Source organism: Mustela erminea, chromosome X, assembly GCF_009829155.1.
Source record: "Mustela erminea isolate mMusErm1 chromosome X, mMusErm1.Pri, whole genome shotgun sequence".
NCBI lineage: Eukaryota > Metazoa > Chordata > Mammalia > Carnivora > Mustelidae > Mustela > Mustela erminea.
Genome location: NC_045635.1, coordinates 86,319,071 through 86,346,868, shown reverse-complemented (window position 1 = coordinate 86,346,868; position 27,798 = coordinate 86,319,071). Strand labels below are relative to the sequence as shown.

At 38.8% G+C, this 27,798-nt stretch overlaps 1 long non-coding RNA gene across 1 annotated transcript; it reads left to right on the top strand.

Annotated features, from left to right (window-relative positions):
• The first annotated feature begins 4,537 nt into the window (after positions 1-4,537).
• On the top strand, positions 4,538-27,413 carry LOC116583369. The gene is made up of 3 exons (XR_004282700.1): positions 4,538-4,548; positions 20,494-20,499; positions 27,318-27,413. It is a non-coding gene; the product is annotated as an uncharacterized LOC116583369 (long non-coding RNA).
• The last annotated feature ends 385 nt before the right edge of the window (positions 27,414-27,798 follow it).

Genomic DNA, 27,798 nt, shown 5'->3' with positions numbered 1-27,798 from the left:
AGAGAAACAGAAAAACTATGCCCAAGCATAGAAACCATTAACTAAGAGCTTACTACAGGGCAGGCATGATCTTAAGCACTTCATGCTTCACTGTATTCTTTTTTTTTTTTTTTTGTAGGCTCCACAGCCAGCTTGGAGCCCAGTGTGCGGCTTGAACTTGCAGCCCTCAGATCAAGACCTGAGACAAGATCAAGAGTCAAACACTTAATCAACTGAGCCACCCAGGTGCCATGAACTTTATTACATTCTTGACCCAACCCTATGGGGGTATGTGCTATTATACCTGCTCTACAGATGAGAAAACTGGGGCTTAAAAAATAAATTGTCCAAAGCCACATAGCCCAGAATTAGCAGAGCTAAAATTGGAACACAAATGTTTTAACTGCCAAATTGTTTCCAAGGGTGATATAATTAAGAGGCCTCTGGGACACAGAAATTAAAACAAGAACAGTAGAACTTGTGGTTAGTTTGTTCTATGACCCTAGGTGGAGTGGCAAAAGTGCTAGCTGCTATCACTTTCCTTGAAATCTGAACTTTACAGAGGCTGGTGGCTCCCCAAAATGCTGTATCATGGGACTTGGCCCAGTGTTAGAGCAGACCATTCTTCCCAACTCTTAGTTTCCAGAAGAGCATTGCTTGATCTCTCTCTTCCTTCTTCACTTACTGCTTTATGCCAGAGAAGATCTTAACTGGGTGGTAAAAATGAGGAAGAATACATAGAACAGGCATGACCTTACTTCTCCTTCCTTCCTCTTTCCAAACTAGCCCACTATCTGAGAACACATTTTGGACCAGACTTTAAGTTCAGCATTGAAGGTTCTGTCATTGCAGGTTACAACTCTGGTGTTACAGTGTCTACTGTAGCTGGACAGGTACATCTGTCCAACCCTGGATTTCATTTCACAAGCCTATTTGGCCCTCACACTTTAGCTACCTCCCCCAAGCTAGATCTTATCAGGAATAAAGGCAATATTTTTTTTAATTTTTCCATATATACAATAGAATATTACTGAGCCATCAGAAAGGATGAATACCCAACTTTTGTATCAACATAGATGGGACTGAGATTATGCTGAGTGAATTAAGTCAGGCAGAGAAAGTCAATTATCATATGGTTTCATGGTTTCATGTACTTGTGTAACATAAGGAATAACATGGAGGACATTAGGATAAGGAAAGGAAAGGTGAATTAGGGGAAATCAGTGGGGGAAGGGGGAGATGAAACATGAGAGATTGTGGGCTCTGAAAAACAAACTGAGGTTTTAGAGGAGAAGAGAGTGGGGGATGGGTGAGCTCTTCTGGAGCTCATATTGCATAGTGCACTGAGTGTGGCATGTAAACAATGAATCTTGGAACTCTGGAAAAAATATAAAATAAAATAAAATAAAATAAAATAAAATAAAATAAAATAAAATAAAATATAAATAAGTAATTTTTTACTTAAATTCAATTTAGTTAACATATACTGTATTATTAGTTTTGAAGGTAGAATTTAATGATTTATCAGTTGCATACAACACCCAATTACCCCAGCCCCCAAACCATCTCCCCTCCAGCAATCCTCAGTTCGTTCCCTATAGCTAAGAGTCTCTTGTGGTTTGCACCTCTCTCTGTTTTCATCTTATTTTATTTTTCCTTCCCTTCTCTTATGCTCATCTGTTTCATTTCTTAAATTTCACATTTGAGTAAAATCATACTCAGCCATCAAAAAGAATGAAATCTTGCCATTTGCAACAACATGGAGGGTACTAGAGGGTATTATACTAAGTGAAATAAATTAATCAAAGAAAGGCAATGTTTTTTACTCTGCTTTACAATTCAACTGCTTCAGAACTTGGGTAGGGAAGCTAGTGCTATTTATTCTCTTCCTCAAAATTTCAACTCCTAAACTACTTAGGCTCCTATACTATGAAAGTAAACACCAAATTATAGGGCTCTCTTTTTAATTTTTAGTTTTTTTTAAAATATTTTATTTATTTACTTGAGAGAGACATAGCACAAGCAGGGGCGAGGGGTAGAGAGAAAGGAAGAAGCAGACTCCTCACTAAACAGGGAACATGATGTGGGGCTCAATCCCAGGACCCTGAACTGAAGACAGACACCCAACTGAAGCACCCTAGGGCTCTCTTTTTTAAAAATGCAAGTAAGTCTCCAAGGCAGAGAGAACACTAAGAAACACAGTCCACATTTCCTGAAAACCCAGAATATCCTAATATTTGTGACAGCAGTTGATTCTGATTAAAAAGGCATGCAGCAAGGTGCGCCTGGGTGCTCAGTCAGAAAAGTGTCCAACTCCTGATTTTGGCTCAGGTCATGATCTCAGGGTCATGATCTCAAGGTTGTGAGACTGAGCCCCACATCAAGTCCTGCATTAGGCTCTGCCCTGAGCATGGAGTATGCTTGGTATTATTTCTCTCCCCCTCCCCCTCCATCTGCCCCTTGACCACCCACCCCACCCCCTTTAAAAATAATGGCATTCAGCAAAATCCTCTTTAGCCTATTTTGGTGAGGCAACATAGTGTAGTGGTAGGAGAAACAACTCTGAAACCAGAATGCCTGGGTTTGAATCCCAGCTTGTTATTAGCTGTGTGACTTTGAGAATGTTATTTTATTTCTCTTGCCTCGGTTTCCTCTTGTAAAACATTAAATGGCTTGTTATGAAAACTAAACATGTTAATACATGTAAATTGCTTAGGATAGTGCCTGGCATGCACCAACTATGGAATCAGTGTTTGTTAGCTTTGTCAGTGGATGATTCTGCACATGAATCTATTGAATAAGGTTGGCCCCTGCTGCAAAGTGTAACAATCACTCCTTCCTGTGGAAATTCAAAAAACATTCTTGCTCACTGACTATATTAATGACAGCAGTGAAGTCAGGAGAGTTGAGGTCAGATAAGGGGTTACTACTCACTGCAGAAGTATATTCAAGACTCTAATGAATGAATTGGCTCATTACTCTTCTCAGCTTAGATAGTAGTAGACCTAGACTATCCATTCCTTACTGAGATGAAATCTAGGATCCTAAATCTATCCTACAATATCACTGAGGTTTTTATTTGAGGAGAATAATTTTCAAAATAACCTGTGGTTTCAACTAAAAGCCTATTATTTTCCAAAATGTTATTTTCATTGTTTTAAAAATGCATCCTTTTTTTAAAAAAAAGATTTTACTTATTTATTTGACAGACAGTGATCACAAGTACGCAGAGAGACAGGCAGAGAGAGAGGGGGAAGCAGGCTCCCGACTGAGCAGAGAGCCCAATGTAGGACTCGATCCCAGGACCCTGGGATCATGACCTGAGCCTAAGGCAGAGGCTTTAACCCACTGACCCACCCAGGCACCCCACCACTTTTTTTAAGGTAACAATAAGCATTCATCCTGTGCCTACTTGGTATTCAGATTTTAACTCACACATTTCCCTCTCTCTATTGTAACATTGCATATTACAACAAAACTCACAGCTTTCAAATTATATAGCATTTTATTAAAATTAAATCAATGTGAGACAGGATCCATCAGAATCCTAGAGAACAGAGGCAGTAACCTCTTCGATATCAGCCACAGCAACTTCTTTCAAGATATGTCTCCAAAGGCAAAGGAAACAAAAGCAAAGATGAACTTTTGGGACTTCATCAAAATCAAAAGCTTCTGAACAGCAAAGGAAACAGTCAACTAAACAAAGAGGCAACCCATGGAATGGGAGAAGGTATTTGCAAATGACAGTACAGACAAAAGGTTGATATCCAGGATCTATAAAGAACTCCTCAAACTCAACACACACAAAACAGACAATCATATCAAAAAATGGGCAGAAGATATGAACAGACACTTCTCCAATGAAGACATACAAATGGCTATCAGACACATGAAAAAATGTTCATCATCACTAGCCCTCAGGGAGATTCAAATTCAAACCACATTGAGATACCACCTTACACCAGTTAGAATGGCCGAAATTGGCAAGACAGGAAACTACGTGTGTTGGAGAGGATGTGGAGAAAGGGGAACCCTCTTCCACTGTTGGTAGGAATGCAAGTTGGTGCAGCCACTTTGGAGAACAGTGTGGAAATTCCTCAAGAAATTAAAAATAGAGCTTTCCTAGGACGCTGCCATTGCACTACTGGGTATTTACCCCAAAGATATAGAGGTAGTGAAAAGAAGGGCCATCTGTACCCTAATGTTTATAGCAGCAATGGCCACGGTCGCCAAACTGTGGAAAGAACCAAGATGCCCTTCAATGGATGAATGGATAAGGAAGATGTGGTCCATATACACTATGGAGTATTATTCCTCCATCAGAAAGGATGAATACCCAACTTTTGTAGCAACATGGATGGGACTAGAGGAGATTATGCTGAGTGAAATAAGTCAAGCAGAGAGAATCAAATATCATATAGTTTCACTTATTTGTGGAGCATAACAAATAGCATGGAGGAGAAGGGGAAATGGAAAGGAGAAGGGAGTTGAGGGAAATTGGAAGGGGAGGTGAACCATGAGAGCCTATGGACTCTGAAAAACAACCCGAGGGTTTTGAAAGGGTGGGGGGTGGGAGGTTGGGGGAACCAGGTGGTGGGTATTAGAGAGGGCACGGATTGCATGGAGCACTGGGTGTGGTGCAAAAACAATACTGTTATGCTGAAAATAAATTTAAAAAAATAAAATTAAATCATACATTGTGCATGTATGTGTATGTGTTTATCTTCAGAAATAAGTGAACTGAAAATCACCAGTTTTTTCTCTGTGTTTATGAGAGGTTCATAGTGAATAGGCAAAATAGGCAAAGAGGATTAAGAGGTACAAACTTCCAGTTATAAAATAAATAAGTCTTGGGGACAAAAAATGTAGCATAAGAAATAGAATAAATAATATTATAGTAACATTTTATGGTGACAAACAGTAACTACATTTACCATGGTAAGCATTGGGTAATGCATACAATTATGGAATCACTATGTTGTACACCTGAAACTAATATAATATTATATGTCAACTATACTTCAATTAAAAATTAAAAAAAATTTAAGTAGGTAAACTAGGCTGTATGTATCCTCAGTGCATTCTTACTTTTGGTAAGGATTTTGAGGTAAGGATTTGTTAATGTTGCTTGAATGTCATCATTTCTAAACAAAAGTAATAATAGTAATAGCCAACAGTTCTTGAGCACCTCCTATATGCCAGGCCAGGTGCTATATGCATTATATCATTTGACCCTAATAACAACCCCATGAGGTAGAAACCACTATGATCTCCTCTTGACATACATGAAAACCGAAGCCAAAAGGTGTTAAGTCAATTTTCCAAGGCCAGAGATCTATTAAGTGATAGAACTGAGGTTGAAACCCAGCCTCCTTCTATACTGCCCTCTGTCAACAGTGCTCTTCATTTCATTCAGATAGGACCTGGCTATTTGCACTCTGACCATACGCTAGGAACAAAGGGCATAAGAGACAGAAAGTGTGCCTTATTAGACACAGAGGGTGAATGTTAGTTTAATTCATCTTATTGTCAGGGAGAGGAAAGAATGATGTGGTTGGCCCTTACCTGAAAAGTCTCTCACTGCATCCAAAAAATTTGTATAGAGAATCTGCAATGTTCCAAACATCGTGCCAAGCCCCTGACACCAAATATCCTTGTCTCTGCTAAATTATGTTTCTCTTGTCCTTCATAAGCTCGCTTCAAGACTTCTCTTCCAGGATGCTGACACTAATTCAACTCATTCAGCTATGCTGAGCATGTTCTCAACAACCCTCTTTACTCTTTATGCTCCCATAGCAGCAGAGGACTATGCACACAGTCAAAATTCACCAAATGTATATGGAGATCTGGCCCTAAATAAAAAATAGAGAAGAGTTAATAATTAATTCTTTGCAGAGATGTCAGGCCCAAATGGAGAAGAGAAGAGCCAAGAGGTTAGGGTTACACTCAGGGACATGGGCTTTGGAATCAAGCAGACCTGAGTTTGTTTAATAGTTTTTTGCCACTTGAAGCTGTGTTAGTTTTAGCAAGTTTCTTAACCTCTCTCCACCTTAGTTTGTTCACTGGTGAAATAGGGATCATAATGATAAAACTCTTACAGTGCCAGCTATCTATCTTACAGATAGATAGATAGACAGACAGACAGACCGACACATACAAAAGAATATTACTCAGCCATAAAAAAGATGAGATCTTGCCATTTGTGACAACATGGATGGACTTAGAGGGTATTCTGCTAACTCAGACAAAGACAAATACCATATGATTTCACTTTTATGTAGAATTTAAAAAACAAAACAATAAATAAAGAAAAAACAGAATCAGCCTAACAGATGCAGAAAACAAATTGATGGTTGCCAGAAGGGGAGAAAGAGGGGGGATGGGTAAAATGAGTGAGGGGAAGTAGGAGATACAGGCTTCAAGTTATGGAATGAGTAAGTCAAGAAAATAAAAAAGACAGCATAATGAATATTGGTCAATGATATTGTAGTAGCATTTTATAGTGACAGACAGTAGCGACACCTGTGGTGAGCTTATCATAACATAAAGTAGAAAGCTGTTGAATCATTATGTTGTATGCCTGAAACTAATGTAACATTGTGTGCCAACTACACTGAAATTAAAAAAAAAACTCTTACAGTGCTCCTGTGAGAATGCAATAAGTTGCATGTTAATTACTTTGCACAATCTGGAGTATAAATACTACTCAATAGTGGAAAAGAGAGACCCAAAGTGACAGTTATAAAGGTAAAAAAAAAACAAAAGAGTTAAAATGAATATTTCTGTAAAAAAACCAATCAAGAAACTCACAAAATAAAAAGATATAAAATATAACACCATATGTATACTTAAAATGGGGGGAGGAGAGAAGTAAAGAGTGGATTCAAACTTAAATGACCATCACTTTAATGTGGTTTGGTATATGCAAAAGAGTTTATATACAAACTTAATGGTAACCACAAATCAAAAAACAATAATTAAATACACAAGGAATAAAGAGAAAGAAATCCAAATATATTCCTAAAGAAAGTCATCAAAATATGGGAGAGAGAAAGACAAGAAAGGATCAAAGAAAATCTCCAGAAACAATCCCAAAACAAAAAATAAAATGACAATAAGTACATATCTACATATCTACATATGTACATATCTATTAAGTACATACATAAGTACATTACTTTCTTTTTTTTTTAATTTTTTTTATTTTATTTTTATTTTTTTTTATTTCCAGCATAACAGTATTCATTATTTTTGCACCACACCCCGTGCTCCATGCAATCCGTGCCCTCTATAATACCCACCACCTGGTACCCCAACCTCCCACCCCCCGTCCCTTCAAAACCCTCAGATTGTTTTTCAGAGTCCATAGTCTCTCATGGTTCACCTCCCCTTCCAATTTCCCCCAACTCCCTTCTCCACTCTAAGTCCCCATGTCCTCCATGCTATTTGTTATGCTCCACAAATAAGTGAAACCATATGATAATTGACTCTCTCTGCTTGACTTATTTCACTCAGCATAATCTCTTCCAGTCCCGTCCATGTTGCTACAAAAGTTGGGTATTCATCCTTTCTGATGGAGGCATAATACTCTATCCCCAGGGGTACAGGTCTGTGAATCACCAGGTTTACACACTTCACAGCACTCACCAAAGCACATACCCTCCCCAATGTCCATAATCCCACCCCCTTCTCCCAAACCCCCTCCCCCCAGCAACCCTCAGTTTGTTTTGTGAGATTAAAAGTCACTTATGGTTTGTCTTCCTCCCAATCCCATCTTGTTTCATTTATTCTTCTCCTACCCACTTAAGCCCCCATGTTGCATCACCACTTCCTCATATCAAGGAGATCATATGATAGTTGTCTTTCTCTGCTTGACTTATTTCGCTAAGCATGATACGCTCTAGTTCCATCCATGTTGTCGCAAATGGCAATATTTCATTTCTTTTGATGGCTGCATAGTATTCCATTGTGTATATATACCACATCTTCTTGATCCATTCATCTGTTGATGGACATCTAGGTTCTTTCCATAGTTTGGCTATTGTGGACATTGCTGCTATAAACATTCGGGTGCATGTGCCCCTTTGGATCACTACGTTTGTATCCTTAGGGTAAATACCCAATAGTGCAATTGCTGGGTCATAGGGCAGTTCTATTTTCAACATTTTGAGGAACCTCCATGCTGTTTTCCAGAGTGGCTGCACCAGCTTGCATTCCCACCAACAGTGTAGGAGGGTTCCCCTTTCTCCGCATCCTCGCCAGCATCTGTCATTTCCTGACTTGTTTATTTTAGCCATTCTGACTGGTGTGAGGTGATATCTCATTGTGGTTTTGATTTGTATTTCCCTGATGCCGAGTGACATGGAGCACTTTTTCATGTGTCTGTTGGCCATCTGGATGTCTTCTTTGCAGAAATGTCTGTTCATGTCCTCTGCCCATTTCTTGATTGGATTATTTGTTCTTTGGGTGTTGAGTTTGCTAAGTTCTTTATAGATTCTGGACACTAGTCCTTTATCTGATATGTCATTTGCAAATATCTTCTCCCATTCTGTCAGTTGTCTTTTGATTTTGTTAACTATTTCCTTTGCTGTGCAAAAGCTTTTGATCTTGATGAAATCCCAATAGTTCATTTTTGCCCTTGCTTCCCTTGCCTTTTGCGTTGTTCCTAGGAAGATGTTGCTGCGGTTGAGGTCAAAGAGGTTGCTGCCTGTGTTCTCCTCAAGGATTTTGATGGATTCCTTTCGCACATTGAGGTCCTTCATCCATTTTGAGTCTATTTTTGTGTGTGGTGTAAGGAAATGGTCCGATTTCATTTTTCTACATGTGGCTGTCCAATTTTCCCAGCACCATTTATTGAAGAGGCTGTCTTTTTGCCATTGGACATTCTTTCCTGCTTTGTCGAAGATTAGTTGACCATAGAGTTGAGGGTCTATTTCTGGGCTCTCTATTCTGTTCCATTGATCTATGTGTCTGTTTTTGTGCCAGTACCATGCTGTCTTGATGACGACAGCTTTGTAATAGAGCTTGAAGTCCGGAATTGTGATGCCACCAACGTTGGCTTTCTTTTTCAATATCCCTTTGGCTAGCCGAGGTCTTTTCTGGTTCCATATAAATTTTAGCATTATTTGTTCCATTTCTTTGAAAAAGATGGATGGTACTTTGATAGGAATTGCATTAAATGTGTAGATTGCTTTAGGTAGCATAGACATTTTCACAATATTTATTCTTCCAATCCAGGAGCATGGAACATTTTTCCATTTCTTTGTGTCTTCCTCAATTTCTTTCATGAGTACTTTATAGTTTTCTGAGTATAGATTCTGTGTCTCTTTGGTTAGGTTTATTCCTAGGTATCTTATGATTTTGGGTGCAATTGTAAATGGGATGGACTCCTTAATTTCTCTTTCTTCTGTCTTGCTGTTGGTGTAGAGAAATGCAACTGATTTCTGTGCATTGATTTTATATCCTGACACTTTACTGAATTCCTGTATAAGTTCTAGCAGTTTTGGAGTGGAGTCTTTTGGGTTTTCCACATATAGTATCATATCATCTGCGAAGAGTGATAATTTGACTTCTTCTTTGCCGATTTGGATGCCTTTAATTTCCTTTTGTTGTCTGATTGCTGAGGCTAGGACCTCTAGTACTATGTTGAATAGCAGTGGTAATAATGGACATCCCTGCTGTGTTCCTGACCTTAGCGGAAAAGCTTTCAGTTTTTCTCCATTGAGAATGATATTTGCAGTGGGTTTTTCATAGATGGCTTTGATGATATTGAGGTATGTGCCCTCTATCCCTACACTTTGAAGAGTTTTGATCAGGAAGGGATGCTGTACTTTGTCAAATGCTTTTTCAGCATCTATTGAGAGTATCATATGGTTCTTGTTCTTTCTTTTATTGATGTGTTGTATCACATTGACTGATTTGCGGATGTTGAACCAACCTTGCAGCCCTGGAATAAATCCCACTTGGTCGTGGTGAATAATCTTTTTAATGTACTGTTGAATCCTATTGGCTAGTATTTTGTTGAGTATTTTCTCATCTGTGTTCATCAAGGATATCGGTCTATAGCTCTCTTTTTTGGTGGGATCCTTGTCTGGTTTTAGGATCAAGGTGATGCTGGCCTCATAAAATGAGTTTGGAAGTTTTCCTTCCATTTCTATTTTTTGGAACAGTTTCAGGAGAATAGGAATTAGTTCTTCTTTAAATGTTTGGTAGAATTCCCCCGGGAAGCCGTCTGGCCCTGGGCTTTTGTTTGTTTGGAGATTTTTAATGACTGTTTCAATCTCCTTACTGGTTATGGGTCTGTTCAGGCTTTCTATTTCTTCCTGGTTCAGTTGTGGTAGTTTATATGTTTCTAGGAATGCATCCATTTCTTCCAGATTGTCAAATTTATTGGCGTAGAGTTGCTCATAGTATGTTCTTATAATAGTTTGTATTTCTTTGGTGTTAGTTGTGATCTCTCCTCTTTCATTCATGATTTTATTTATTTGGGTCCTTTCTCTTTTCTTTTTGATAAGTCTGGCCAGGGGTTTATCAATCTTATTAATTCTTTCAAAGAACCAGCTCCTAGTTTCGTTGATTTCTTCTATTGTTTTTTTGGTTTCTATTTCATTGATTTCTGCTCTGATCTTTATGATTTCTCTTCTCCTGCTGGGCTTAGGGTTTCTTTCTTGTTCTTTCTCCAGCTCCTTTAGGTGTAGGGTTAGGTTGTGTACCTGAGACCTTTCTTGTTTCTTGAGAAAGGCTTGTACCGCTATATATTTTCCTCTCAGGACTGCCTTTGTTGTGTCCCACAGATTTTGAAACGTTGTATTTTCATTATCATTTGTTTCCATGATTTTTTTCAATTCTTCTTTAATTTCCCGGTTGACCCATTCATTCTTTAGAAGGATGCTGTTTAGTCTCCATGTATTTGGGTTCTTTCCAAACTTCCTTTTGTGGTTGAGTTCTAGCTTTAGAGCATTGTGGTCTGAAAATATGCAGGGAATGATCCCAATCTTTTGATACCGGTTGAGTCCTGATTTAGGACCGAGGATGTGATCTATTCTGGAGAATGTTCCATGTGCACTAGAGAAGAATGTGTATTCTGTTGCTTTGGGATGAAATATTCTGAATATATCTGTGATGTCCATCTGGTCCAGTGTGTCGTTTAAGGCCTTTATTTCCTTGCTGATCTTTTGCTTGGATGATCTGTCCATTTCAGTGAGGGGAGTGTTAAAGTCCCCTACTATTATTGTATTATTGTTGATGTGTTTCTTTGATTTTGTTATTAATTGGTTTATATAGTTGGCTGCTCCCACGTTGGGGGCATAGATATTTAAAATTGTTAAATCTTCTTGTTGGACAGACCCTTTGAGTATGATATAGTGTCCTTCCTCATCTCTTATTATAGTCTTTGGCTTAAAATCTAATTGATCTGATATAAGGATTGCCACTCCTGCTTTCTTCTGATGTCCATTAGCATGGTAAATTCTTTTCCACACCCTCACTTTAAATCTGGCGGTGTCTTCGGGCTTAAAATGAGTTTCTTGGAGGCAACATATAGATGGGTTTTGTTTTTTTATCCATTCTGATACCCTGTGTCTTTTGACAGGGGCATTTAGCCCATTAACATTCAGGGTAACTATTGAGAGATATGAATTTAGTGCCATTGTATTGCCTGTAAGTTGACTGTTACTGTATATGGTCTCTGTTCCTTTCTGATCTACCACTTGTAGGCTCTCTCTTTGCTTAGAGGACCCCTTTCAATATTTCCTGTAGAGCTGGTTTGGTATTTGCAAATTCTTTCAGTTTTTGTTTGTCCTGGAAGCTTTTAATCTCTCCTTCTATTTTCAATGATAGCCTAGCTGGATATAGTATTCTTGGCTGCATGTTTTTCTCGTTTAGTGCTCTGAAAATATCATGCCAGCTCTTTCTGGCCTGCCAGGTCTCTGTGGATAAGTCAGCTGCCAATCTAATATTTTTACCATTGTATGTTACAGACTTCTTTTCCCGGGCTGCTTTCAGGATTTTCTCTTTGTCACTGAGACTTGTAAATTTTACTATTAGGTGACGGGGTGTGGGCCTATTCCTATTGATTTTGAGGGGCGTTCTCTGAACCTCCTGAATTTTGATGCTCGTTCCCTTTGCCATATTGGGGAAATTCTCCCCAATAATTCTCTCCAGTATACCTTCTGCTCCCCTCTCTCTTTCTTCTTCTTCTGGAATCCCAATTATTCTAATGTTGTTTCGTCTTATGGTGTCACTTATCTCTCGAATTCTCCCCTCGTGGTCCAGTAGCTGTTTGTCCCTCTTTTGCTCAGCTTCTTTATTCTCTGTCATTTGGTCTTCTATATCACTAATTCTTTCTTCTGCCTCATTTATCCTAGCAGTGAGAGCCTCTATTTTTGATTGCACTTCATTAATAGCTTTTTTTTATTTCAACTTGGTTAGATTTTAGTTCTTTTATTTCTCCAGAAAGGGCTTTTATATCTCTCGAGAGGGTTTCTCTAATATCTTCCATGCCTTTTTCGAGCCCGGTTAGAACCTTGAGAATTGTCATTCTGAACTCTAGATCTGACATATTACCAATGTCTGTATTGATTAGGTCCCTAGCCTTCAGTACTGCCTCTTGTTCTTTTTTTTGTGTTGAATTTTTCCGTCTTGTCATTTTGTCCAGATAAGAGTATATGAAGGGACAAGTAAAATACTAAAAGGGTGGCAACAACCCCAGGAAAAAATGCTTTAACCAAATTAGAAGAGATCCAAAATCGTGAGGGGGGAGAAAGGGGATAAAAAGAGGTTCAAAAAGGAAGAAAGAAAAAAAAAGAAAAAAGAAAAAAAAAAGAAAAAAGAAAAGAAAAGAATTTAAAAAAAAAGGAAAACACCTAAGAAAAATGTAAAAAAGAAAAAATATATATATAAGATAAACTAGTAAAAAATCGTTACAAAAGAAAAAGGTAACAGTTAAAAAAAAAAAAATTTTACCCGAAGGCGAGAAAAAAAAAAAAAACAAAAAATGAAAAAGAAAAAAATTAAATTAACTGCAAGACTAAAAAAAAATCACAGGGAAAAAGCCATGAGTTCCGTGCTTGGCTTTCTCCTCCTCTGGAATTCTGCTGCTCTCCTTGGTATTGAAACCGCACTCCTTGGTAGGTGAACTTGGTCTCGGCTGGATTTCTTGTTGATCTTCTGGGGGAGGGGCCTGTTGTAGTGATTTTCAAGTGTCTTTGCCCCAGGCAGAATTACACCGCCCTTACCCGGGGCTGGGGTGAGTAAATCGCTCGGGTTTGCTTTCAGGAGCTTTTGTTCCCTGAGCGCTTTCCGTAGAGTTCCGGAGGACGGGAATACAAATGGCGGCCTCCTGGTCTCCGGCCCGGAGGAGCCGAGAGCCCAGGGCCGCACTCCTCAGTGCGCCCTCAGAGAACAGTGCCCAGTTACTCCCGTCTGCCTGACCTCCGGCCGCGCTCCGAGCTCTCCGAGCCTGCGACCAGTTCAAGGTAACACCGAGCTGTGAGCTTACTGTCGGCTCTGTCTCTGTAGCCGGCTTTCCCGTTCCAATACCCGCAAGGTCTGCGACACTCAGACACCCCTGATCCTTCTGTGACCCTGCGGGACCTGAGGCCACGCTGACCCCGCGTGGGCTTCGCCCCGGTTTAGCCTCTGGAGCGATGTCCCTCAGCGGAACAGACTTTTAAAAGTCTTGATTTTGTGCACCGTTGCTCCGCCGCTTGCCGGGAGCCAGCCCCTCCCCCCGGGGTCTATCTTCCCGTCGCTTTGGATTCACTTCGTCCTACCTTTCAGAAAGTGGTTGTTTTTCTGTTTCCAGAATTGCTGTTCTTCTTCTCTTCGATCTGCCGATGGATTTTCAGGTGTTTGCAATCTTTAGATAAGCTATCTAGCTGATCTCCGGCTAGCTGAAGCAGTCTCAGCCTGCTACTTCTCCGCCATCTTGACTCCTCCTGAGTACATTACTTTCAATGGACTAAATGGACTATGTGTTCCAATAAAAGACACAGGTGACAGAATGGATAAAAAAGCAAAACCCATCTATATGCTGCCCACAAGAGATTAATTTCAGACCTAAAAACACCGGCAGATGGACAGTAAGGAGATGGAAAAACATTTATTATGCAAATGCTTGTCAGAAGAAAGTAGAGGAGCAATACTTATATTGGACAAACTAGGCTTCTTTTTAAGATTTTATATATTTATTTCTGAGAACTACAGGCAGAGGAAGCAGGCTCCAAGCTGAGCAAGGAGCCCAATGAGGGACTCGATCCCAGGACCCTGGGATCATGACCTGAGCTGAAGGCAGACATTAATTGACTGAGCCACTTATATCAATGGACAGATCATTTAAGCAGAAAATCAACAAGGGAACAGTGGCTTTTTGAGGGACACACTAGAACAGATAGATTTAACCGATATATTCAGAACATTTCATCCTAAAAGAGCAGAATACACATTCTTTTGAAGTACACACGGAACATTCTCCAGAATGGATCACATATTAGCCCATAAAACGAGCCTTAACAAATTCAAGAAGATCAGTCATAGCATGCATCTTTTCTGACTACAGCACTATAAAACTAGAAATCAACCATAAGGCAAAAACCTGGAAAGACCACAAATACATGGAAGTTAAGTAACATGCTACTAAACAATGAATCAGCCAACTAGAAAATAAAAGAAAAAATTTAAAAAATGAAAACAATTTTCTTAATCCCATTATGTTTTATAAGTCACAAAATATTTTAATGAAAAAATACATAGAAACAAATGAAAATGAAAACACAATGGTTTGAAACCTTTGGGATGTTATAAAAGCAGCTCTAAGGGAACTTTATAGCAATACAGGGCTACATCAAAAAGCAAGAAATATCTCAAATAAACAATCTTATGTTACATGTAAAAGAGCTAGAAAAAGAACAATAAACCTAAAATCAGCTGAAGGAACATAATAATAAATATCAGAGTAGAAATAAACAATATAGAAATTAAGAAAATAATAGAAGGGATCAATGAAACGAGGAGCTGGTTCTTTGAAAAAAATCAATAAATTGATTAAACCTCTAGTCAGACTTATCAAGAAAGAAAGAGAAAGGACCTAAATAAATAAGATCACAAATGAGAGAGGAGAAATAACAACCAACACCACAGAAATATATACAATTATAAAAGAATAATGTGGAAAACTATATGCCAAAAATTGGACAACCTAGAGAATGGATAAATTCCTAGAAACATATAAACAACCAAAACTGGAACAAGTAGAAAGAGAAAACTTGAACAGTCCAATAATCAGCAAAGAAATTGGATCAGTAATCAAAAGGTCCCAAGAAACAAAAGTCCAGGACAAGATGGCCTCCCAAATTCTACCACACATCTTTTTTTAAAGATTTATTTAACTGTTTGAGAGAGAGAGAGAGAGAGAGCAAGAGTAGGGGTGAGGAGCAGAAAGAGAGTGAGAAAGAATCTGGAGCAGAGTCCCCACTAAATACAGATACTGATGCATAGCTCAATCTCACAACCCTGAGATCACGTCCTGAGCTGAAATCAAGAGTTGGAGGCTTAACCGACTGAGCCACCCTGGTGCCCCTCTCCAAAACATTTAAAGAGAATTAGAACCTATTCTTCTCAAACTATTCCAAAAAATAGAAAAGGAAGAAAAACTTCCAAATTCATTCTAGGAGGCTGGCATTACCCTTATCAGGGTAAGGTAAAACCAGATAAAGTCACCACTAAAAAAGAGAACTAGAGGTCAATATCCCTGAGACATAGATGCAAAAATTCTCAACAAAACACTAGCAAAAGAATCCACTAATACATTAAAATAATTATTCACTACAGTCAAGCAGGATTTATTCCTGGGTTACAAAAGTGGTTTAATATTTGCAAATCAATCAACATGATACATCACATCACTAAGAGAAAGGAAAAGAACCATAAGATACTTTTAATAGATGAAGAAAGAGCCTTTGACAAAGTACAGCATCCATTCATGATAAAAACCTTTAAAGTAGGTTTAGAGGGAATGTGCCTCAACATAATAAAGGTCATAGATGAAAAACACACAATTGACATCATTCTTAATGGGGAAAAACTGAGAGCTTTTCCCTAAGATCAGGAATAAGACAAGGATGTCCACTCACACCACTTCTATTCCACATAGTACTGTAAGTACTATTAGTCCTGACCACAACAAACAACAAAAAGAAGTAAAAGACATTCAGATCAGTGAAGAAGAAGTAAAATTTTCACTATTTGCAGATGCCATAATACTATACATAGAAAATTCCAAAGACTCCATCAAAGAACTGCTAGAAATGATAAATAAATTCAGTAAATTTGCAGGATACAAAATCAGTGCGCAGAAATCTGTTGAATTTCTATACACAATGATGAAGCAGCTGAAACAGATATTCAGAAAACAATCTCATTTACAGTTGCACCAAAACCATAAGATAGCTAGGAAAAAAACTAACCAAAGTGGTAAAAGATCTGTACTCTGAAAACTATAGAACACTGATGAGAGAAATTCAAGAAGACACAAAGAAATGGAAAAACGTTCATGGACTGGAAGAACAAATATTGCTAAAATGTCTATACTACCAAAAGCAATATACACTTTAATGCAATACCCTGTCAAAACACTAACATCATTTTTCACAGAGCAAGAACAGACAACCCTATAGAATAGATAATCCTACAATTTGTATGGAAACACAAAAGACCCTGAATAGCCAGAGGAATGTTGAAAAGAAAAGAAAAGCTGGAGACATCACAATTCTAGACTTCAAGTTATATTACAAAGCTGTAGTGATCAAAACATTATGGTACTGGAACAAAAACAGACACATACATCAATAGAAAACCCAGAAATGGACCCACAACTATATGTTCAACTAATCTTTGACAAAGAAGGGTTGAATACGTAATGGGAAAAAAAAGTCTCTTCAACAAGTTGTGTTGGGAAAACTGCACACCAACATGCAGAAGAATAAAACTTAACCACTTTCTCACACCATAAATAAAAATAACCTCAAAATTAATTAAAGACCTAAACGTGAGTCCTGAAATCATAAACACCTAGAAGAGAGAAGACGCAGTAAATTCTGACATTGACCATAGTAGTCTTCTAGATATATCTTCTGAGACAAGAGAAACAAAAGCAAAAATGAACTATTAGGACAAATCAAAATGAAAAGTTTCAGTACAGCAAAGGAAACAATCAATAAAACTAAAAGAAAATCTACAAAATCAGAGAAGAGATTTGCAAATGACATATCTGATAAAGCTATTATCCAAAATCTATAAAGAACTTACACAACTCAACACCCAAAAAAGCAAATAATCCAATTTAAAAATGGGCAAGAAGACAAGAACAGACATTTCTCCAAAGAAGACATCCAGATGGCCAACAGACACATAGAAAGATGCTCAACATCACTCATCATCAGGGAAATGCAAACCAAAACCACAGTGAGATACCACCTCACACCTTTCAGAATGGCTAAAATCAACAACACAAGAAACAACAAGTGTTGGCAAAGATGTGGATAAAAAGGAATCCTATTATACATGAAGGGGCATGAAAACTGATGCATTCACTGTGGAAAACAGCATGAACTTTCCTTAAAAACTTAAAATTAGGGGCATCTGGGTGGCTCAGTGGGTTAAAGTCTCTGCCTTCAGCTGTGGTCATGATCCCAGGGTCCTGGGATCAAGCCCTGCATCAGGCTCTCTGCTCAGCAGGGAGCCTGCTTCCCTTCCTCTCCCTGCCTGCCTCTCTACCTACCTGTGATCTCTGTCTGTCAAATAAATAAATAAAATATTTTTTTAAAAAAGTTAAAAATAGAACTGCCCTATGATTCAGCAATTACACTACTGGGTATTTACCCAAAGAATACAAAAACACTACTTCAAAGGGATACACTCACTCCTATTTTTATGGAAGCATTATGTGCAATAACCAAGAGATGGAAGTAGCCCAAGTGCTCATCAGTTGATGAATAATAAAGAAGATGTGGTACTGGACACACACAAAATGGAATATTAATTGGCCATCAAAAAGAATGAAATCTTGCCATTTACAATGACATGGATGGAGCTAGAGAGTAGCTATGGAGTGTAATGTTAAGTTAAATAAGTTGATAAGAGAAATACAAATACCATATGATTTTCTCATATGTGGAATTTAAGAAACAAGACATATGAGCAGAGGGGGAAAAAAAGAGAGAGAGAGAGAGAGAGAATATAAGAATCAGATTCTTAACTCTAGAGAATAAACTGATGGTTACCAGAGGGAAAGTGGGTGGGTGGATGGGCTAAATAGGTGATGGGGTTTAAGGAGTGGACTTGTCTTGATGAACACCAGGTGTTGTATGGAAGTGCTGAATCACTGTATTATAAACCTAAAAGTAATATAACACTGTACCTTAACTAACTGCGATTAAAATAAAAACTTAAACCACTCAATGGTAGCCATTTCTTATTATTGATATAATCCAATGACAAGCCCACAGATCCTTCTTAGGAACATGCCTCAGCCAAGTCAGCTATCTGGCTTCCTTGGGGGAAGCATAACATAGAAGGAGGGCACAGGAATTGATGGGGTACAGAGCCCCTGGCCACCACCTGACCAGAAGTGTTTCTGAGCTCTACAGTTCACCAATGAGCAGGACAGCAGGAAAGAGACCCAAGGCTGTACACCCCTACCACCTCTTAAAGAAAAAGGCAAAATGTCAACCCCTGGGATATTCCCTGTCATTGATAATGCTAGCAATTTCTTCCTAGAAATAATACCCAAGTGAACTACATAAAGCAAGTCCCACAGTGGGCCTCAGCTTTTATGATGTGATTGCAGTACTTTCTTGGACATCAGTCCCTGAAACCTAAGAATATTGAGGACTATCCTTGACTCACTTTATTTAAACTGCCTACTCCCTGCTAATTCTCTGACAGCCATCAGCTCCAGAGTCTTGTCCTGACAACTCCCACAGTGCTCAGTTGAGCAAAAATGGTTGCAGATATGAACAGACACTTCTCCAATGAAGACATACAAATGGCTATCAGACACATGAAAAAATGTTCATCATCACTAGCCATCAGGGAGATTCAAATTCAAACCACATTGAGATACTACCTTACATCAATTAGAATGGCCAAAATTAGCAAGACAGGAAACAATGTGTGTTGGAGAGGATGTGGAGAAAGGGAACCCTCTTACACTGTTGGTGGAAGTGCAAGTTGGTGCAGCCACTTTGGAGAACAGTGTGGAGATTCCTCAAGAAATTAAAAATAGAACTTCCCTATGACCCTGCAATTGGACTACTGGGTATTTACCCCAAAGATACAGAGGTAGTGAAAAGAAGGGCCATCTGTACCCTAATGTTTATAGCAGAAATGGCCACTGTCGCCAAAATGTGAAAAGAACCAAGATGCCCTTCAACAGACGAATGGATAAGGAAGATGTGGTCCATATACACTATGGAGTATTATGCCTCCATCAGAAAGGATGAATACCCTACTTTTGTAACAACATGGATGGGACTGGAAGAGATTATGCTGAGAGAAATAAGTCAAGTAGAGAGAGTCAAGTATTATATGGTTTCACTAATTTGTGGAGCATAACAAATACCATGGAGGACATGGGGAGATGGAGAGAAGGGAGTTGAGGGAAATTTGAAGGGGAAGTGAACCATGAGAGACTATGGACTCTGAAAAACAACCTGAGGGTTTTGAAAGGGTGGGCGGTGGGAGGTTGGGTGAACCAGGTGGTGGGTATTAGGGAGGGCACGTATTGCATGAAGCGCTGGGTGTTTTGCAAAAACAATGAATACTGTTACACTGAAAAAATTATATATATATATATATATATAAAATGGCTGCACACTAAACAGCAGGAGTAGATGGTCACTACCTCAGCTAGTACTTCATGTCCATTCATTTTCAGCTCATTGAACTTATTTTCACAACACTCACAACACTCCATCACTGGTTGATGGAGTCTCTGACCAAAAAGAGGAGTAACCCATTGGTCTGTCCACATTTTTTCATTGTGTATACTGGTATCAAGTTAACAATATTGCTTTCAGTCAGTCCCAGGCAAGATGCCCTGCCCTAAGGCCCGCACTTTAGAGGACCCTACTTTAGCTCTCCTCTGGCTGTACCTCTCCCTAGAAAGTGAGTAGGCCAAGGGAACATGCCCATTTTGAGTCTAGAGTCACAGCTTCTAGGCCAAAATCCAGGTAAACAGTCCCTGTAATTCTCTGTCCAAACAGTATGAAGGCACAGGGGCTTGAGCAGACCTCTTCTCCAGGTCTATCCTCCCAGGAGCAAATAGCAGCATAGCTGTACATACCCCTGGTTTGCTGGCTGGCCCAGGGCCAGCTGTTTGGGATGGAAGAGTGCTGCATGGAGCTTGAACATACAGTCTGGCATGTCCATGTGTATTTCTATGAGACCTCTCATAGTGTGGAAAGAAAATTAGGAGCGGACAAATGAGGGAACAAAGGTGTGCAGGCTACAGGCCAGATGTCTGTGTTTGTAACTTTGCTTTATTCCTTGCAAGTATTAGAAGAAAGACTGCATGCTGATGGTGCTTTATTTTAATGAAAGACATGGAAGAAGCAGAGGGATGGTAGCTCCATCCTTTACCCTTCACAATAAAATATGCCAGTGATTCTTTAAGTAGAATTTTCTTTTTGGCATGAGAGAGTAATCCGTAGTGGAATCAATCATAATGTTGAGAATTTCCAGAATGGGTCTAATTTCAAATATTCTATCTTATGTCAGGTATGTGTCTATGCATATGTTCCAATCTGGGATTCAATAAAGCCCTCCATATCCACAACTGGTTTCCTATGTAAGCTTTTCTCCCAGCACCTTTATTCTGTGACTATCACTAAGAAGATCTACTTTAAGGATGAACCCTAAGCCCTAATAGGTGAGCATCAGACAGCCCTGAGCATCCTCATGTGTGCCCTAACCCCTGGCACTCTCTCCTTCACATATAGTATGAATACTTCCCTGTCCTTCATTGAATACTTATTTCTTACAAAGAGGACACTGAAGTTTACTAACTCCAGATACCTGCAGGATCTCGACAACCTGTTGGTGTTCACTTGCCTTGGGAAATGTGATTATTACTCACCGCCATGAACTTTCACCCTGGGTTTGTTGATCTTTTCCAGGGTAAATCATGAAGCAAAGCTTCTTTAATGCCAAACACTTAAACTGGATCAGAAAATATTTAAACCACCAAAAACTACTATCTTTAAAAGCTTATTCAGCTTCAAGTGCATTTCAAATAGTCATTGTTGCATGTCCAATGCACCACACTTCCAAATACTAAGAAAATCACTCACATCTCTGTGTTGAAAAGTCTGACTTATCTATGAGGAGTCTGGCTGGCAGAAGCATGAAAGATCCCAGAGAAAAGCAATAGGTTGCTGATTGGAATTTTATCTAAGTATTAAGAACATCATCCACTGAAAAGAAGATGCTGAATTTTACCTCCATTGGCAGGTTGATGAAAGTCTCTCAGGGTTGAAACTTTTACAGACCTGTGAATTGCCCTCCTTCTTTCTGCCCCCTGGCCTATAACTCACTAAAGCTGGTCTTCTGGCATACAGTCCTGGCATTTCTACTGTAGGGCTAGCCACTCCCAGACAAATCCCATGTACACAGGCCAGGGTGAAGAAAGAAAGTGTCTTCATTAATGAGGTAGTAATGACTCCAAGCTCACTTCCCAAGCCCGCCATCTCCTCTTAAACTCTGTCTCCTTAATTCTGCACCAGCCCTAATCAATAAGATAAATTAAGACAAATTTTGTCTGCCCTTGTTATCTCTTAGCACCTAATGTGAGGCTCCCTACTTGCCCTTTCAATGGTGCCTTCTTACCTATTTTTTCTAAGTTCTCCCAGCCAAGATTGCTTTCTCTCTTAAAATACTTACCACCCTCACTTTCAAATAATCTGCATCCATATCATTTTGGGAACTCTTAGGTGATAAGAACAAACAAGCCAATGTGTGCATCAATCAGCAATGAACATAGGATAATAAGTTAATATTCTTCTCTCAAGTATCATACCTGGAATTTAACAGGAACCTTCAAGAACACAGGCAGCAATTTCTTTGACATCAGCCATAGTAACATTTTTTCTAAATATGTCTCCTAACGCAAGAGACAAAAAAGCAAAAATAAATTATAGAACTATAGTTTATATAGTTTATATTTATAAATATGACTACATCAAAATAAAAAGCTTTTGCACAGTGAAGGAAACCATCAACAAAACAAAAATGCAATCTACCAAGTGGGAGAAGTTATGTGCAAATGACTTATCCAATAAGGGATTACTATCCAAAATATATAAAGAACTTATGCAACTCAAAAACAAAACAAAAAAAATCCAATTTAAAAATGAGCATAGGGTGTGCCTGGGTGGCTCAGATGGTTGGGTGTCTGCCTTCAGTTCAGGTCATAATCTCCAGATTCTGGGATTGAGCCCCAAGTCAGGCTCCCAGGTCAATGGGGAGTCTACTTCTTCTTCTTCTCCCACTGCCTCTCCCCCTGCTCATGCTCTGTGTGTGTGTGTACCTGTCTCAAATGAATAAATAAAACCTTTAAAAAAATAAAAATAAAAATGAGCAAAGGACCTCAATAGACATTTTTCCAAAGAAGACATACAGATGGCCAATTGACACATGCAAAGACACTCAACATCACTAATCACCAGGGAACTATAAATCAAAACCATAAAGAGATATCACTTTACGTCTGTAAGAATGGTTAAAATAAAAAAGACAAGAAATAACAAGTGTTGATGAGGATGTGGAGAAAAAGGAATACTCTTGCACTGTTGGCAGACATGCAAATTGGTGCAGCTACTGTGGAAAATAATAAAAACACTAATTTTAAAAGATATATGCACCCTTATGTTTATTGCTGCATTATTTATGATAGCCAAGATAAGCAACCCAAGTATCCACTGGTAGATGAATAGATAAAAAGATGTAGTATATATACAAAATGGAATAATCACACATCCACTAAAAAGGATGAGATATTGCCATGTGTGACAAAATGGATGAACACAGAGGGCTTTATGCTAAGTGAAATAAGTCAGACAGAGAAAGATAAATACCATATGAATAAACAAGCAAACAAAAAACAGAATCAAATGCTTTTTCTGAATCGATTGAGAGGACCATGTGGTTCTTCTCTCTTCTCATATTAATTTGTTCTATCACATTGATTGATTTGTGAATGTTGAACCATCCTTGTAGCACAGGGATGAATCCCACCTGGTCATGGTGGATAATCTTTTCAATGTGCTGTTGGATCCTGTTTGCTAGGATCTTGTTGAGAATCTTAGCATCCATATTCATCAGTGATATTGGTCTGAATTTCTCCTTTTTGGTAGGATCTTTGCCTGGTTTGGGGATCAGGGTAATGCTGGCTTCATAGAAAGAGTCTGGAAGTTTTCCTTCTGCTTCAATTTTTTGCAACAGCTTCAGGAGAATAGGTGTTATTGCTTCTTTGAAAGTTTGGTAGAATTCCCCAGGGAATCCGTCAGGTCCTGAGCTCCTGTTTTTTGGGAGGTTTTTGATCACTGCTTCAATCTTGTTACTAGATATCAGTCTATTCAGGTTGTCAATTTCTTCCTGGTTCAATTTTGGGAGTTTATAGTATTCCAGGAATGCATCCATTTCATCTAGATTGCTTAGCTTATTGGCATATAACTGTTGATAATAACTTCTGATGATTGTTTCTACTTCCTTAGTGTTCCTTGTGATCTCTCCCTTTTCATTCATAATTTTATGAATTTGGGCTTTCTCTCTTTTCTTTTGGATTAGTGTGGCCAATGATTTATCCATCTTATTGATTTTTTTAAAAAAACCAGCTTCTAGTTTCATTGATACATTCTACTGTATCTCTGGTTTCTACCTCATTGATATCAGCTCTAATCTTGATGATTTCCCTTCTTATGTGTGGAGTTGATTTGATTTGTTATTGATTCTCCAGTTCTTTAAGGTGTAGAGACAGCTGGTGTGTTCTAGATTTTTTAATTTTTTTGAGGGGCCTTGGATGGCCGTGTATTTCCCCCTTAGGACTTCCTTTGCTGTATCCCATAGGTTTTGGACCGAAGTGTCTTCATTCTCATTGGTTTCCATGAATTGTTTCAGTTCTTCTTTGATCTCCTGATTGATCCAAACATTCTTAAGCAAGGTGGCCATTAGCTTCCAGGTGTTTGAGTTCCTTCTGAACTCTTCCTTGTGATTGAGCTCCAGTTTCAAAGCATTGTGATCTGAGAAGATGCAGGGAATAATCTCTGTCTTTCAGTATCGGTTGAGTCCTGATTTATGACTCAGTAAGTGGTCTATTCTTGAGAAGGTTCCATGTGCACTTGAGAAGAATGAGAATTCTATTGTTTTAGGGTGGAATGTTCTGTATATATCTATGAGGTCTATCTGGTCCAATGTGTCATTCAATGCTCTTGCTTCTTTATTGATTTTCTGCTTCGATGATCTGTCTATTTCTGAGAGAGGCGTGTTAAGATCTCCTACTATTAATGTATTCATATCAATATGACTTTTTATCTTGATTAACAGTTTTCTTAGGTAGTTGGCTGCTCCCATATTGGGGGCATAGATATTTACAATTGTTAGATCATCTTGGTGGATAGTCCCTTTAAGAATGATGTAGTGTCCTTCTGGATCTCTGACTACAGTCTCTTAGTTTAAAATCTAATTTATCTGATGTGAGAATCGCTACCCCAGCCTTCTTTTGAGGCCCATTGGCATGAAAGATGCTTCTCCATCCCTTCACTTTCAGTCTGGGTGTATCTTTAGGTTCAAAACGGGTCTCTTGTAGACAACATATGGATGGATCCTGTCATTTTATCCAATCTGCAACCCTATGCCATTTTATGGGCGCAATTAGGCCATTCACATTGGGAGTGATTATTGATAGATACGTTTTTATTGACATCATGTTACCTTTGAAGTCTTTCTTTCTGTAGATTGTCTCTATATTTCTGTTCAGTGCTATTCTTAGGATTTTTCTCTTGATTAAAATGCTCCAAAGTATAGGGATAGAGGGAACATTCCTCAACTTCATAAAATCTATCTATGAAAGACCCACAGCAAATATCATACTCAATGGGAAAAAGCTGCAGCCTTCCGTTGAGATCAGGAACACGACAAGGATGCCCACTCTCGCCACTCTTGTTCAACATAGTATTAGAAGTCCTAGCAATAGCAATCAGACAACAAAGAGAAATAAAAGGTATCCAAATTGGCAATGAAGAAGTCAAACTCTCTCTATTCGCAGATGACATGATTCTTTATATGGAAAACCCAAAAGACTCCACCCCCAAACTATTAGAACTCATACAGCAATTCAGCAACGTGGCAGGATACAAAGTCAATGTACAGAAATCCGTGGCTTTCTTATACACTAACAATGAAAATACAGAAAGGGAAATTAGAGAATTGATTCCATTTACTATAGCACCAAGAACCACAAGATACCTGGGAATCAACCTAACCAAAGAGGTAAATGAACTGTACTCGAGGAACTACGGAACACTCATGAAAGAAATTGAAGAAGACACAAAAAGATGGAAGACTATTCCATGCTCTTGGATCGGAAGAATAAACATTGTTAAAATGTCTATACTGCCTAGAGCAATCTATACTTTTAATGCCATTCCGATCAAAATTCCACCGGTATTCTTCAAAGAGCTGGAGCAAATATCCAAAAATTTGTATGGAACCAGAAGAGACCCCAAATCGCTAAGGAAATGTTGAAAAACAAAAATAAAACTGGGGGCATCACATTACCTGATTTCAAGCTTTACTACAAAGCTGTGATCTCCAAGACAGCATGGTACTGGCATAAAAACAGACACATAGACCAGTGGAACAGAGAGCCCAGATATGGACCCTCAACTCTAGGGGCAAATAATCTTCGACAAAGCAGGAAAAAATATACAGTGGAAAAAAGACAGTCTCTTCAATAAATGGTGTTCGAAAAACTGGGCAGCTATATGTAGAAGAATGAAACTCGACTGTTCTCTTACACTGTACACAAAGATAAACTCAAAATGGATAAAAGACCTCAACGTGACACAGGAATCCATCAGAATCCCAGAGGAGAACATAGGCAGTACCCTCTCCTCTCCTCTCTTCTTGCCACAGCAACTTCTTTCAAGATATGTCTCCAAAGGCAAAGGAAACAAAAGCAAAAATGAACCTTTGGGACTTCATCAAGATCAAAAGCTTCTGCACAGCTAAGTAAACAGTCAATAAAAACAAAGAGGCAACCCATGGAATGGGAGAAGATATTTGCAAATGACAGTACAGACAAAAGGCTGATATCCAGGATCTATAAAGAACTCCTCAAACTCAACACACACAAAACAGACAATCATATCAAAAAATGGGCAGAAGATATGAACAGACACTTCTCCAATGAAGACATACAAATGGCTATCAGAACATGAAAAAATGTTCATCATCACTAGCCCTCAGGGAGATTCAAATGAAAACCACATTGAGATATCACCTTACACCAGTTAGAATGGCCCAAATTAGCAAGACAGGAAACAACATGTGTTGGAGGGGATGTGGAGAAAGGGGAACCCTCTTTCACTGTTGGTGGGAATGCAAGTTGTTGCAGCCTCTTTGGAGAACAGTGTGGAAATTCCTCAAGAAATTAAAAATAGAGCTTCCCTATGACCCTGCAATTGCACTCCTGGGTATTTACCCCAAAGATACAGATGTCGTGAAAAGAAGGGTCATCTGTACCCCAATGTTTATAGCAGCAATGGCCATGGTCGCCAAACTGTGGAAAGAACCAAGATGCCCTTCAACGGACGAATGGATAAGGAAGATGTGGTCCATATACACTATGGAGTATTATGCCTCCATCAGAAAGGATGAATACCCAACTTTTGTAGCAACATGGACGGGACTGGAAGAGAGTATGCTGAGTGAAATAAGTCAAGCAGAGAGAGCCAATTATCATATAGTTTCACTTATTTTTGGAGCATAACAAATAGCATGGAGGACATGCAGAGATGGAGAGGAGAAGGGAGTTGGGGGAAATTGGAAGGGGAGGTGAACCATGAGAGACTATGGACTCTGAAAAACATTCTGAGGGGTTTGAAGTCACGGGGGGTGGGAGGTTGGGGTATCAGGTGGTGGGTATTATAGAAGGCTCGGATTGCATGGAGCACTGGGTGTGGTGCAAAAATAATGAATACTGTTATGCTGAATATAAAAAAAGCAGAATCAGACATATAAATACAGAGAATTGATGGTTGCCAGAAGGTAGAGAATGGGGAAAGGGGCAAAATGGGTGAAGGGGAGTTAGAGATACAGGCTTCTGGTTATAGAATGAATGACTCATAGGGAAAAAAAGGCACAGCAAAAGGAATATTGTCAGTGATACTATAATAGTGTTGTATGGTGACAGACAGTGGCTACGCTTGTGGTGAGCATAGCATAATACATAGAGCTTCTGAATCACTGTGCTGTACACCTGACACTAATTTAACATTGCGTGTCAGCTATATGCAAATAAATTTTTTAAAAGGGGACCTTCAATGTCTTTAGGAAAAAAAGTGATTAGTTAAGCCTTTTACTTAAAGCATCTATAGTTATGCTATCTGATATGGTAACCACTGAGTGCTACCTGTGGCTATTTTAAATTAAATTAAATTAAAATTTAATTTTCAAGTGCTCAATAGTCCCATGTTATTAGTAACTGCTGTTTTTGGTGGTGCATATATAGAACATTTCCATTATTGCAGAAATTTCTACTGGGCA